At 47.9% G+C, this 14,426-nt stretch overlaps 1 long non-coding RNA gene across 1 annotated transcript; it reads left to right on the top strand.

Moving 5' to 3' along the window:
• Positions 1 to 1,297: 1,297 nt before the first annotated feature.
• Positions 1,298 to 10,562, top strand: LOC149337370 (uncharacterized). Its single transcript, XR_016284622.1, has 3 exons — positions 1,298 to 1,517; positions 2,545 to 2,748; positions 9,540 to 10,562. It is a non-coding gene; the product is annotated as an uncharacterized LOC149337370 (long non-coding RNA).
• The last annotated feature ends 3,864 nt before the right edge of the window (positions 10,563 to 14,426 follow it).

Below are 14,426 nucleotides of genomic sequence, written 5' to 3'. Positions count from 1 at the left end.
AACTCAAGTTGCTTCGTTCCTCAGCGACTGTACATGCGAAATTTCAGGCAAGGCAATATTATTTTTTATTCATGTTCGGCGGCCGATACTATAAAGAGAAGTATAGAGAAACAAAACAGGTAACAGCGGCCCGCTGTACTCAACTGCGGCTACAAGGGCTTTGCATGAGGAAGGTGCACAGCAATTGGAGCATTATAAGCCCTCATTCTTGACTTGTTACATTTTTCACAAGTACTGAGCCACAGAGGAGCTTCCAGTATGGAAAAAGCTAGGGTGAGAGCAGCCCCCACTTTGAGCACCGCTAAAGCTCAGGCGCAGTGCCTCTTCCGCATCTTCACTTGCATCTCCTTCAACGCAAACACGGTACGAAGCTGTGGCGAGGGAAAACGTGGTGATAGCTGTATTTTCTATCTTCCCGTAATGCAATGACTAAGGAATCCTGGAATAAAGTGTTGGGTTTTAACGTAGTCATACGGAGTAGACGCACGAAAGCATGTGTTCATTCTTCGCCTTTTCTTACAGCCATCAGCGGACGTGAGGCCGAGCCGAGGACCGCGTAAGGCAGAGGCAAAAATCAATCAAGGAACACACAAAAAGACTACGGTAGCGCGACTGTCGGCGGGGCTCGCTCGAGCAAAGAGCGTGCAAGGTGTCCAATGACGTGATATAAACACACACAAAACAGAGGCGATGCTGCAGCGCGGCCTTGAAAGTTTCGCGCGTCACGCTAGAGCGGCGTGCGAACGCTCGTGTTCCCTAGGTACACACACGTACACTAAATCGCATGAGCCAAGCTGTGTAGAGTACGCTAAGCCACACAATATGCGAAAATAAAAACCGAAACCAGTAGCGTTTGGCAACATCATCATCATTCCTTATTCTGCGACGCAGTTACGGGGAGGCAGACAGTGCAGCCGTGCAGCGGCTGCGGCTTTCCTGGCCCCAGATGCGTCGCCTGTAGCTTCCCGGCATGCTGCCCGGTTTTCCAAGCTTTCGTTCGCAGCGCCGCCAGAAACAGATGGTTGTGAGTAGTCGCATTTTTTCACCTAAATCATTCCAAGTTGCTGACTTTGTAATTGAAACAAAACATTTTGTCGTTTAATGCAACAAGTTTGTGGCAAAAAGGGCTTTATCAATTCTTTTTTTAACGCGTGTAAAGTTAGGCGACATTAGCGCCATCTTTCCGTTCGCTGGCGGCGGATTGCGAGTCTCATGTTGGCCGCGCGCTACACTAGCTCTTTTAGGACGCTGAAACGACTCTTTGTTGACGGAGTACGACGGTTGTGAAGTTGTGGGTGCGTTTCTTCAGTTTGTTTGTGTTAAATGTGCGGCCTCGTTAGTGTTGTGGTAGTGTGCCTGAACTCGGAAGGTGACAGATGGCTCCAGTGCTGCGAAAGACGTTCTTACGCGCACACAGTGCTCAAAAACTGCTCTGACGTACAGCACGCAACCACGCCGAGAGCGGCCGGCGCCCGATGCCCGATAGAAGAAACGGCTTGCCGTGAACGTTGACAAATGTAAGCACAGAACTGGAAAGTGACTACTGCGATGTGTCGGGGGTATGATTGAGGGCTGCGAATGCATTTGGGTTGGTCTTCACGTCTTGTTCGCAGTGAGGTGCAAAATGTGGGCACCCCGCGATCCTTTGCAGAGAGAAGGTGTTCTGACACGCTCGCTTGCCAACTATGCAACTTTTAACCCGCCGCCTCACGCTCTTTGCGTCAGCTCCTCGGCGCAGGAGTTATGTGATAGAATTTGGTTGCACGCCGAGAACTATGGGGTGCTGCTTGATTCGTTATTCCGACTTAACAGGAGCAGCGTGTGAAGACCATAAGAACGAAAAGTGCTTGTAGTGGCGTGCATCTTTTGATTCTGCTGCCTGAGTGTTTACTGGATAAGGAGCATTGCCCGTTCTACGTCGCAGTCACATCAAGTGCTGTGTTTCTTGACAGTTCTGGTCAACGAAACGACGACTAAAAATAGCAGAACCATTCCATTGCAGTGCAGCTGAGGTAATCGCACAATGGAAGGTTTGTTGTCATTTTATTTTTTTACATTCACTACATTTATGTCATTCCCCCATTTTCAGTCTGAAGCGATAAAAGTATAACATGATTCGCGAATAAGAGCTTTAAGAGCACCGGACGCGTAATTCGGAGGTCGTGGGTTCGGATCCCACCGGCGGCATGTGGTTGTTTTTTCTTCTGCTTTTCTAATCAATTAGCTTTAAGCGACAACATATTCAGTAATATTCTTACTTGATCAACACCACAAAAAAATTAATTAATTAAAAAATCCCCTGTGCTCCTTGGTTTCTGTGGCTGTTGACTTCTCTCATATTTATAACGAGCCCCTCATTCCCCTTGCCTTGTTAGCTTTAAGAAAAGTATGACAAGCTTTGTAAACCATTTTTTTGCTAACTATTGCAGGCATAGGTAATTAATCATTAGCCTCCACTCATGAACACATTGGACTGAACAGCTAGAGGTTGTAATGGGATGTGGCTTCTGTGATGATGTTTATGAAAGCATGGCTCTAATGCAGCCTTTCTTCAAATGCACCGGCAGTCAAGCCCTGTACAGCTGCTCCACCGGTATCATCACGCTACTTTTGCACCAGCTTTCATCTGTCATCGAGCCAATGCTACCTCAACCAGAGGCAAATGACATCAAGACCTGCTGGTTCAGCCTATCAGCCATTGACACTGGATATCAAGCATGTGCCACTTGTAAAAGGATAGGTAGACAAGTGGGTATATTTTCCTTGTCTTTTTTAGCCTGCAAAAAATCTTCTGGTCCAGGCTCCCTCTCTCTTTCGTTTTTTTTTCTTTTAAAAGAGAACCAAGAGAAGGGGAAAAGATATTGCGGGCATCATGAAAGCACTCCCCTAGTCAAGTGCATTGTGCTATGGTGTGAAATGCTTTTTATAGTTTTTTCCCTCATGCCTCTCGTGCTTGGAAATCTTGACCACAGTATAGACCAAATTAAAACAATTATCTGCTTCATGACCTTTATACAGCAGTCTAAAAGCAGCAAATAAATTTTATAGGTTTACTTCAGCAGTACCTACCTCTTACAAGGTATGGCATGTTTGAAGTGAACCAGTGATGTGATAGGCATGGCCTAACAGGCAATGCATAATTGAATATTGGCGTTCAAGTGGAGCACTCTGCTTTAGAAGCATAGGTGTTGCTAGCATCAATAATTGATACCTTACCAGGTTATCCTGGCATTACGTGAAACCCTGTAAAGCTTATATTTTAGTTGTACAGAAGAAAGGCATTTATTCGATATGTCATGAGCATTGCTGAGGTTTTCTTTCACACTCCCTTTGTCACAACTGACTGCACTGTACAGTTGAAATGCATTTGGAATTGTGTATTGGTGCATTGTTATTTTTATTCATGCCGACGTTCAGTTACTGATTGCATTACACTAGCTGAGCCTAAGTCAACAAATATTGCTGTGACCTTAACAAGACCCCTGGGTTTACTTGTACCGATGCCTTTGATGTTGCCTTTCTCTCGTGCCAACAAGGTTTGTAATAAGCTGTGTAAATAACTTAATTTACTTTCTCGAGGTATTTATTGCTGCAATTAGTGACAGGTAATTTCCTAAAGAACAACCTAAGTACACATGTTTATCTTCTTTGGAACACTTCTTTGCTTGTTTCCCTTGTATTCTTAACTTAAACAGATATGAGCAGGCCTCAGCACTGGAGGGATGTGCTGCGGGACAAATAAAAACTACCAGTCCAGCTGCTCCCTTAGGGGCACGTTTCTGAGGCTTTTATCGCTTGTAGTTCTATGCAGCTTTACTTACAAGTATTGTATCTGACGCAGTATGTGCCTCAATATTTTGATTTATTTGGTTTAGAGTGTGCCACTCTTGCCCTGACGAACTTGCTCGCCTTTGTACTCTTTGCTCATACATTTTCCCCTAACACCTGGTATAGCTCCAAATGATACATTATCTGCAGCAACATGTGCGTTATATTGCAATGTCTTTGTGCCATCACTTTTGAAAGCAAAAGCTGCCTGAATTTTTGTGCAGACAAATCAGAAACACAAAATAATTTTCACATTTGATGGCCTGCATGTTATCTTCATATGACTGGAATGGCTGAATATCTCTTTGTGGTAGCCTAATTAGGTGTAACACGTTAATGTCAGTTCCTGTGAATATCATTCAGTTGTAGCAGGATTTCCGGGGAAATGAACTTAGCGACAGATAGCCAAAATGCCGGTCCGAGCTTCGGTCATCCAGCCAGCGATCTCGCGCCGCGCGCTAGCGGAGCGGCGGCCGCCGCTGCTCATCTTCCTCTTTACAATCACCCCCGGGCTGAAGGCGAAGCCATCCTGGCGAGTCAGGGAGACGACAACACACACGGGTCATAGTACGGCTTCAGGCGTCACACATGAACAGTCTCGCGGCTGCGTCGGCGTTGATCTGTGGAGGGTGTCACCGGGTCGACAATGTAGTTGACCGGGGAAGTGCGCTCTACGATGCGGTAAGGTCCGTGGTACTTGGGGAGAAGTTTGGACGAAAGGCCAGGTGAGGTAGACGGCACGTGAAGCCAGACGAGAGAGCCGGGTAGAAAACTGTCATCAGTGTGGCTTGTGTCGAAACGGAATTTTTGACGCCCCTGCTCGCCGGATGTTAACGACCGAGCGAGCTGACGGCACTCCTCGGCATGCTTGGACGCCTCCGAAAGAGTGGTGCACTCGGACACGTCGGGCCGGTAAGGAAGTACTGTGTCGAGTGGTGAGGAAGGTTCGCGCCCGTAGAGGAGAAAAAATGGCGAGAAGCCGGTGGTGGTCTGCGTGGCGGTGTTGTAGGCGTTGGTGATGAACGGCAGGATCCTGTCCCAGTCGGAGTGGTCGGAAGACACGTACATCGACAGCATATCGCCCAATGTGCGGTTAAACCGTTCCGTCAAACCGTTAGTCTGAGGATGGTAGGCCGTGGCGGTATGGTGAGTGATCTTACACTGTTTGAGAAGAGATTCCACGACCTCGGACAGAAAAACGCGCCCACGGTCGCTCAGCAGTTCTCGGGGCGCTCCATGGCGAAGAATGAAGTGATGCAAGATGAAAGAGGCAACGTGTGGTGCTGTAGCAGCAGGAAGAGCCGCGGTTTCGGCGTAACGCGTGAGGTGGTCGACGGCTACAATAACCCAGCGGTTACCAGCAGCAGTGTAAGGAAGGGGGCCGTAGAGGTCAATTCCAACTCTGTCAAAAGGACGGAAAGGGCAAGGGAGAGGCTGCATCTGGCCGACTGAGTGGTGAGGAGCCGGCTTGCGACGTTGACAGTCAGGGCACGAGCGGACGTATTTGCGGACGTAGGTGGACATACCGCGCCAATAATAGTGGAGACGGAGTCGCGTGTATGTTTTAAAGGCGCCGGCATGAGCAGACTGCGGGTCGTTGTGAAACAGGGCGCAGAATGTCGACCGCAGATGGGCAGGGACGACAAGCAACCACTTCCTGCCGGTAGGGACGTAGTTGCGGCGGTACAATAGAACATCACGAATGGCGAAGTGAGCAGCCTGGCGGCGGAGGGCACGAGGCACGGGTGCCGCCGAGGAATTTGAGAGAAAACGTACAAGCGAAGATATCCAGGGGTCCTTATTTTGCTCGCTGCCCATGGTATCTGTTGAAAACGACAGCGAAGCGCAACCGGTTGGCGAGTGGCAGACAGCGTCTGGCGGCAGTGGAGAGCGGGACAATGCGTCGGCGTCGTTATGTTTTAGGCCGGAGCGATAGATGACACGGATATCATACTCCTGTAGGCGTAGGGCCCAGCGAGCGAGGCGGCCTGTAGGGTCTTTCAAGGAGGCCAGCCAGCACAGGGAATGATGGTCCGTGACGATATCGAAAGGGCGGCCATAAACGTAAGGGCGAAACTTTCCGATCGCCCAAACAATCGCCAAGCATTCCTTCTCGGTTACTGAGTAGTTGGATTCCGCTTTTGTCAGTGCACGGCTCGCGTAGGCAACGACATGCTCGGGAAATCCGGGTTTACGTTGCGTAAGGACAGCGCCGAGGCCAACGCCACTGGCATCGGTGTGAATTTCAGTGGGAGCAGTGGGGTCGAAGTGGCGTAAAATGGGAGGCGCTGTGAGCAGCCGGCGTAAGGTGATGAAGGCGTCGTCGCAGTCAGGTGACCAATCGGACAGGTTGTTGGCGCCCCGAAGAAGTTTCGTAAGTGGTGCGATGATAGAGGCAAAATTTCGGACGAAACGTCGGAAATAAGAACACAGGCCGAGAAAGCTGCTAAGTTCCTTCTGAGTCGACGGCTTGGGGAACTCAGCGACGGCACGAAGTTTGGCTGGGTCAGGAAGCACGCCGTCCTTAGAGACGACGTGACCTAAAATTGTCAGTTGGCGGGCGCCAAAGCGACACTTTTTGAGATTAAGTTGGAGCCCCGCGGCAGTTAAACATGTCAACACGTGCTCCAAGCGGTGAAGGTGCGTCTCAAAATCAGGCGCGAAGACGACAATGTCATCTAAGTAGCACAGGCACGTGGTCCACTTCAGGCCGCGTAAAATGGAGTCCATCATTCGCTCGAAAGTCGCTGGGGCATTACAAAGACCGAAAGGCATGACGGTAAATTCGTACAGGCCATCTGGTGTAACAAAAGCCGTCTTGGCACGGTCAGCCTCGGCCACAGGGACCTGCGAATACCCCGAACGCAGGTCTAAAGAAGAAAGGAACTCCGCGCCTTGGAGGCAGTCAAGGGCGTCATCGATTCGCGGCAGCGGGTAAACGTCTTTGCGGGTGATCTTGTTAAGCCGCCGATAATCGACGCAAAATCGTGTTGTGCCATCTTTTTTCTTCACCAGAACCACAGGAGAGGCCCATGGACTACTAGATGGTTGAATGACGCCTCGCTGAAGCATGTCGTCCACCTGAGTGTTGATAATCTGGCGTTCGGCTGCCGAAACTCGGTACGGGCGTTGACGAAGCGGCAAGTGGGCTCTGGTGTCGATCTCATGGGTCACGGTAGACGTGCGGCCGAGTCGGTTTTGAGCCACGTCGAAAGAAGAGCGAAACTGGTTCAGTAGGTGAAGTAGTTGGGCGCGTTGCGGTGTGGCAAGACTGGCGTCGACGGAATCGGCAAAGGTATCGTCTGTGGCCACAGCGGGAGATGCGGGCAAAGTAAGAGAATTAGTAGCAAGAGAACATGATTCGGCGCATCGTTCGGGATCGAGCAAAGAGTCGACGGGCTGAATGTGGCCGAGGCATTCGCCACGGAGAAATATGCAGGGGCTCAAAAAAGGGTTCGAGATCGGGATGAGGCTGCAGCCGTCTTGAACAGTGAGCAGAGCGAATGGCAGAGGCAGACCGTGTCGAGAGATGAAGACGTCGGATGGTGTAAAGACGACGGCGCCGTCAGATGCGGTGAGGCAGGAGACAGGGACAGGAACAGATGAGCACGGAGGAATCTCGATGTCGTCAGCCACAGACAGTTTGCCCCACGAAGATAACGTATCAGGCGAGGTAGCACAGCACGGAAGAAGTTCGAGCTCGGCACGAGCGCAGTCGATGAGGGCCTCATGTTGGGAAAGAAAGTCCCAACCTAAAATAATGTCATGCGAGCACGATGAGAGAACGACGAATTCAACAGTATATAAGGAACCGTAAATGATGACCCTGGCTGTGCAGGCGGCTGAAGGCGAGATGCGCTGTGCATTAGCTGTATGAAGCGAAAATCCGGATAACGGCGTCGTCACTTTGCGAAGTTCTCGGCACAGTTTCTCATTCATCACAGAAATAGCAGCGCCAGTGTCAACAAGCGCCAAGGCGGTGTGGCCCTCCACAGAAACGTCGAGCACATTCGCTGGGGACAAACGAGGCCTTGAACTTGTCGCCGAATACGCAGTTCTTGCCTCGGGAACTGCGGCAACTAGTTTTCCTGGCGCATAGGGGAATGAGGACGCAGTGGCGAAACAGAACGGCGCCGCGGGGATGGCGAACGGCGGCGAGAATACGGGCGGCGATCGGAGGCATCAAGCTGTTCGGCAGCCGACGAACGTGGCGGGGGCTGTGGTGCCGCGTAGACGTAGGTTCTGGGGTCATCCACGGGTGGTGGCACACGGCGTCGGCACATGTGCTCAACGTGGCCAGGGACACCACATGCATAGCAAATAGGACGGTTGTCACGGGTGCGCCAAGGGTTGACACGAGCAGGAGGTGGTCGGGTTGGAAAGGCAGGCGGCGGCGTCGGAGGATAATACGGGACAAACGGCTCGGCTCTTGGTTTTCGGACGGCGTCGGCGTATGTTAGCGGCGCTGCAGCGGGAACCGGCGGACGAACAGGTGGTAGCGCTTCGGTCACTTGCTCGCGAATCACCGTTTGTAGGGTCGGATCCAGGTTGGAGGGAGGCCCCTGCACGCCGTGAAGAAGTGACAGCTGTCGAGCCACCTCCTCACGTACAAAGTCTTTTATCTGGTCAAGCAGCGAGCTGTGGGAGGTTGTCACGGCGAGGCTGTAAAGCGGTGTCAGGCTGCACGGAAGGTGGTAGCACCAGAATGCGCTGCTTACGGAGCTCATCGTAGCTCTGACACAGGTTGAACACTTCGGCAACGGTGGTAGGGTTCCGGGCGATAAGCATCTGAAATGCTTCCGTTTCGATGCCTTTCAGGACATGCTTAATCCGGTCCGCCTCGGTCATAGACGAGTCCACCCTTGAACAGAGGTTGATGACATCCTCGATATAACTCGTGAACGATTCTCCGTGTAGCTGGGCTCTCACTCGCAGGCGCTGTTCAGCGCGCAGCTTGCGTACTGCATGGCGCCCAAAGATGTCAGAAAAGGCTCTTTTGAAGGTAGACCAGGTGGTAAAGTCTGATTCATGGTTCCTGTGCCATAGGCTGGCCACGTCCGAGAGGTAAAACACCACGTTGTTCAATTTCATGGCGTCGTCCGACCGGTTGTGGCCGCTTACCCGTTCGTAGGAGGCCAGCCAATCCTCCACGTCGTGATCATCGGACCCAGTAAAAATGGCTGGGTCCCGCTGTCGGAGAGCGCCAGGGCAAACGACGGGCGTAGGCGAAAGGGAAGATGACTGGCTTGCGTCGGTGGACATGGCTGGAGCGATCGTTCTGCTGCGAAGCTCCAGGACGTTGGCCAAAGGCTGTACCCAGCACAGCTCCACCAAATTGTAGCAGGATTTCCGGGGAAAGGAACTTAGCGACAGATAGCCAAAATGCCGGTCCGATCTTCGGTCATCCAGCCAGCGATCTCGCGCCGCGCGCTAGCGGAGCGGCGGCCGCCGCTGCTCATCTTCCTCTTTACACAGTCTTCGAATGTAGGGGCAGAATTGAACACAACAGCATGTTATAGCTTTTTCTTGTTCAAGGACGCATTACATTTAGTTCTAGTCTTGCGACTGCTGCTTATGCTATTACTCAGCAGCCTTATCAAACTCACTCGGAGTGCTGCATTTTAGTGCACATTTAACTGATTGTTGGTTCTCCGTGTTTGATTCTATTAGAAGTTACTATAACTGTATGCTTTGAATGTTTTCTTGTGCAGTTCTCTTGCTGCTGCATTCTGCCATGGAGGAGGCTACCTGTTCGTGCACACGTCTCATCACTAGGACGCTACCTCTTCCGCTGGTGATGCAGACAAGTAACGACAGGGTTAATTGGAGAGGCATGGGAGAGGCATTTGCCCTGCAGTGGGCATAGTCAGGCTGATGATGATGATGAACAACAAGCAGGCTGCCTGATATTGAGGACAAGTGTCAGGATAGTGCACCAACAAAGTCGCTTAAGCATTTCCGTGCTGATGCATTTTTATTAAAATCAGCTCATAGCTAGATATCTACATCCATGGGAACATTTAGCATCTGTTTGGCATCTGTTTGACTTTTAATTCACTAGTTTTTGCAGCCTTTAATGTTGGTCTTAAGACAGTGTAAGCATTGTTTCACTGTGTGGGATTTTTTAGCTGTTTTGGAGAGATGTGTGTGTATGCATGCAGTTTTTTTCCACGATTTCTTTATGTGGCTCATGGAGCCTTCATGTTACAGAAGGAATAATTTCATTTTTGTGTTGTACAGGAAAGTGAGCAGTATTTATATGCACCAGGTGTTTCAGGGAAGAATAAGTAGTTTTCAAAAATATGGCTTTTGCTGCAGAATATTACCAGTGTTAGCAGACACCAAAAAGCCGGTGAGGTGTATTTAGTAAGCTGGTTAACTAATTTCTGATAATTAACTTTTTAACTAACCCAGGTCTGCAACTGGTTGCAGTTAGAGACTTTTAGCCAGTTGTTCGTAGTAGCCATATCAGTTTTTGGAATGTACAAAACATGATTACTTTCGTCGCTGTGGTTCGACAAAATTTCGCTGCATCGTGCGAAAATACATGTGCTTTTGAAAGCACACAGGGAAAGAAACCCCTCCAGTGCATGTAACTGCTACAAATCTCTAATGGCAACTAGACGCCTAACTCTGATAGTGAAGGAATCATATTCTTAGCAGTAAGAAACACACATAACACCAAGACACACACACACAGGACACCCGCTAGACTTCAACTATCTTTACTGGACACTTGTATGACATAAACATGTATCACTGAGCACACGCAGGTGCCTCGTCATCTGCAACAGGTCTAACTACGGCCTGCCCTCTCCTGCAAGGCATACGGTTACGCCGATAAACAATCCCTTTTTCTGCCAATGCCAGGGAGGGAGTGCTTACACACATGTCACCCGCCTCTTGAATACGAAAGACTTCGATAATTTCTCTTTCTTTTTTCTCGGCTCCCAGGCCTTTCGTATTCAAGAGGCGGGTGACATGTGTGTAAGCACTCCCTCCCTGGCATTGGCAGAAAAAGGGATTGTTTATCGGCGCAACCGTATGCCTTGGAGGAGAGGGGAGGGCGTAGTTAGACCTGTTGCCGATGACGAGGCACCTGTGTGTGCTCAGTGATACATGTTTATGTCATACAAGTGTCCAGTAAAGATAGTTCAAGTCTAGCGGGTGTCCTGTGTGTGTGTGTCTTGGTGTTGTGCGTGTTCTTACTACTAAGAATATGATTCCTTCAAGCCGTTACCAACTAGCCCAACTTAATGTTTTAACGAAGTTTCTGATAGTGAAACGGTTCATTAATAAAAATTAGCTAACCAGCTTACTACGAAAACCTCTTCACATGTTTTCTGGTGCCTGCCAACACTGGTAATACTATGCTAAAAAGCCGTACGTTCATCTCAAAATACCTGTTTTTTGAAAATTACTTAGTCTTCCCTGAAACACCTCGTATATATGTAAGAAAAACCTAACGGGATTTAATTGACGACGTTTTGGTTGGAGGGCCAGCCGTTTTCAAGTGTACTACAGCATTTGAAGCACACATCTTTTGTTTCGAATGCTATACTATACTCGAAAAAGGCTGGTCCTCCAGCCGAAACATCGTGAATTAAAACCTGTTATGTTTTTCAATTTTTGTGTGTCAGCCATTGTTACTAAGAGGGAACTGAGGGGAAGTGTGCCGAAGGCAATATTCTGTTCCTCTATTGTTCTCCATAAAATATTTTGATGCATCATGCATGTGTTGTAGCGCGTATGTACACTTGTGCACAATAAATGTAATTATTTGCATTTTGCTTCTATTATTCATTAAGCACTCCAGGATAGTGTTCACAAAATGATTTTGAAGGGATAAAACTATGTTGGTAAAAGTGTTGTACTCTATAGTTAACACACACTTTTCCAAAAGTTGATGTAGGAATTATACTTTCTTCGTACTTGAGTCTTTTGAATAACGGTGGCCAATTGTCGGAAGACCGTTGATAGGGTGTTGGTAGACATTGTCGGTATGTGGTTGATAAGAAGTGTAAAGACTTTCTATGTACTTGAGTCTTTTGGATAACGGTGGCCAATTGTCGGAAGACCGTTAATAGGGTGTTGGTAGACATTGTCGGTAAGGAGTCAGTAGGAAGTGTATAGAAACTCGATAAGGGGATGATAGGAAGTATAAATACTTTCTATGTACTTGAGTCTTTTGGATATCGGTGGCCAATTGTCGGAAGACGGTTGATAGGTTGTCACTACAATGTAGAAAGGCGTTTAAAAGACTTTCTATTCAATGTTGATAGGTTCTATTAACAATTGTCGAAAGACTTTCTAAAGAATGTTACTAAAAATTTTTGTAAGGGTTGCTGTGTGTAGAAGAATGTTACTTGGCTTAATTTGCCCACGTCTGTTTTCCTCAAGTGTATTGCTAACCTAGTCCCAGGAACTGCGCATGCGCACTTCATGTTAGCGAGAGGCACGCGTGACAGATGACGGCAGTCGTCAGGCTTGCGCCTCATACAACATGGTCATGAATGCGTGTCCCACGTACGTCTTTTTTTTTTCAACCTGTAGTGGACGACCTGTCGACACTGGCCACAGGGAGCCACATCTTGTCAAAAAGGCAGATTGCTTTGACTCGTCGATAAAGTTCCGACTGACTCACCCCAGAACACACTGTTGAGTGGAGAAACACTGAGCTGCGCCCTTGAACTTATGAGGGTGCAGCGCAATAAGGTCCGTGTATTTTTCAAAGGTATCGCAAACTGCTCCTCTCCTCAACCCTCCATCTTGGCCGCCAAAATCAGACTGCCACATCCCAGCCTACGCTGAATATGTGACCCGGGCATAATTCGACGCCATTTATAATTTATTCTTTCAAGTGCGTTTATCGCCCGTGGCTCATGCCAGCCAGGAAATGTCTAATCTGAACCTAACTTACAAAGCAGGAATTTCCCTATCGCAAAGGAAGTTCGCTCATCTTAACTTAGACAGATAAATCGGGCGCGAAATGCTGCCGGCCATAAATATGTAACATGCACTGCTTGTAACTTTAAACGTGACTTGCTGCTTAAAACAACATCTTAAAACAGGAAGAGCAGCAGTTCAAAATCAGTTTAAGAAATTCGCGACCGCAAGCCGGGCTACACAAATCAACTTTCCACGGACCTCTTCATAAAAAAAATGGTGCCGTTTTAATATCATAAATGTAAAAAGGTGAAAAGCAAGTAATGCCTCGAAATGAACGAGCGCAGAATTAGGCAGTTCATTTAAGCGTGCTTCTTGAATTCGCCTTTTTCCAGTCGCACAGTGTGTTGTGTTGTGTTTAGTGGCGCATAAGCGACTAAGGCTATCATGCGCCAAGCTCAGGGTATAGAAAATTGTTTTATATAGGATGTTATACAAAATACTAAATGAACGGCAGTGTAAAGGACCTAAAAAGTTAATTCATGGGACCTAGAAAAATATAAGACAAAATTTTAGAAGTGACTTATGGTAAAAGCTTTAAAGAGGGTCGGTAACCTCAGCAGCCACCCTTGGCTGGGCAAGGATCTCGAGGTCTCCAACCGATGGAATAGGGACCTCAGCCTTCTTCTCAGGAGTGAGAAAGTGGCTGAGGTGCACTAGAATTAAAACAGACCAGTGGGTAAAACACATTTAGAGACAATCAAGAAATCCTGGTTCTTTAAGAAAGCTAAAAACATGTGATATATCAACAATTGCATTATCTCCTAAAAGCATTGTAGGATGAAAAGGGATGTATTCGTTACAAAATTGAGTAAAGTACTTTTTCCTTATTTTTGCCAATTTAGAAAAAGAGAATAAAATGTGGTTAATCGTAACTCCAACTCCCCATTCCTCGCAAATAGGTTGATCTTTTTTTGTCATTAGAAAATTGTGTGTCAGGTGCGTGCGTCCTATACGAAGACGACAAATAATGACTTCCTTGAAGCGTTCTTGATGGGTGCAGGATTTCCATTCGCCTAAAACTGGTTTTACAAAGTGTAGTTGGTTGTTTGATTCGTTGTCCCAAGCGGACTGCCATTTTTTCCTTATTTCACAATGTACCGAGTTCATGCAATCTTTAAAGGGAATATCTACTTTCGTAATTTCCTTGCCACGAGCTTGCGCAGCGCAGAGATCTGCTCTCTCGTTACCTTTAATTCCGACGTGACTCTGCACCCAACAAAGTTTTATGTTTTTCCTTGAGCTATGGCTTTTGTTATGTTGTGTATGATGTCACCGAGTATCGGGGTAATTGCATTTCTAGAGTGGAGAGCTGTAAGTAAACTAAGGGAGTCCGTTTAAATTATACTGTTTCTGAGGTTTTCATTTAATATTTTTTTTTACGGCTAAGCATACAGCATAACATTCGGCTGTGAAAATTGATGCACACTGTGGGAGTCTGATTATTTCTTTCTCACGTCCCCGTACTACTGCACTTCCGACGTAGGCATCTGTTTTTGAACCGTCAGTATAAAAGTCCGTAAAACCATTGTATTTTTCCTCGAGTGCAAGAAATTCTTGTACTATATGTTGTTGTGGGGTTTGCTTTTTTTTGAAACTGTTTAAGAGTGAAGTCACATATTGCAGGAAAGTTGTACCATGGAGGTAGTGGC

Source organism: Amblyomma mixtum, chromosome 7 (genome assembly GCF_055824585.1).
Source record: "Amblyomma mixtum isolate Tamu chromosome 7, ASM5582458v1, whole genome shotgun sequence".
NCBI lineage: Eukaryota > Metazoa > Arthropoda > Arachnida > Ixodida > Ixodidae > Amblyomma > Amblyomma mixtum.
This window is presented reverse-complemented; position numbering and strand designations above follow the sequence as displayed.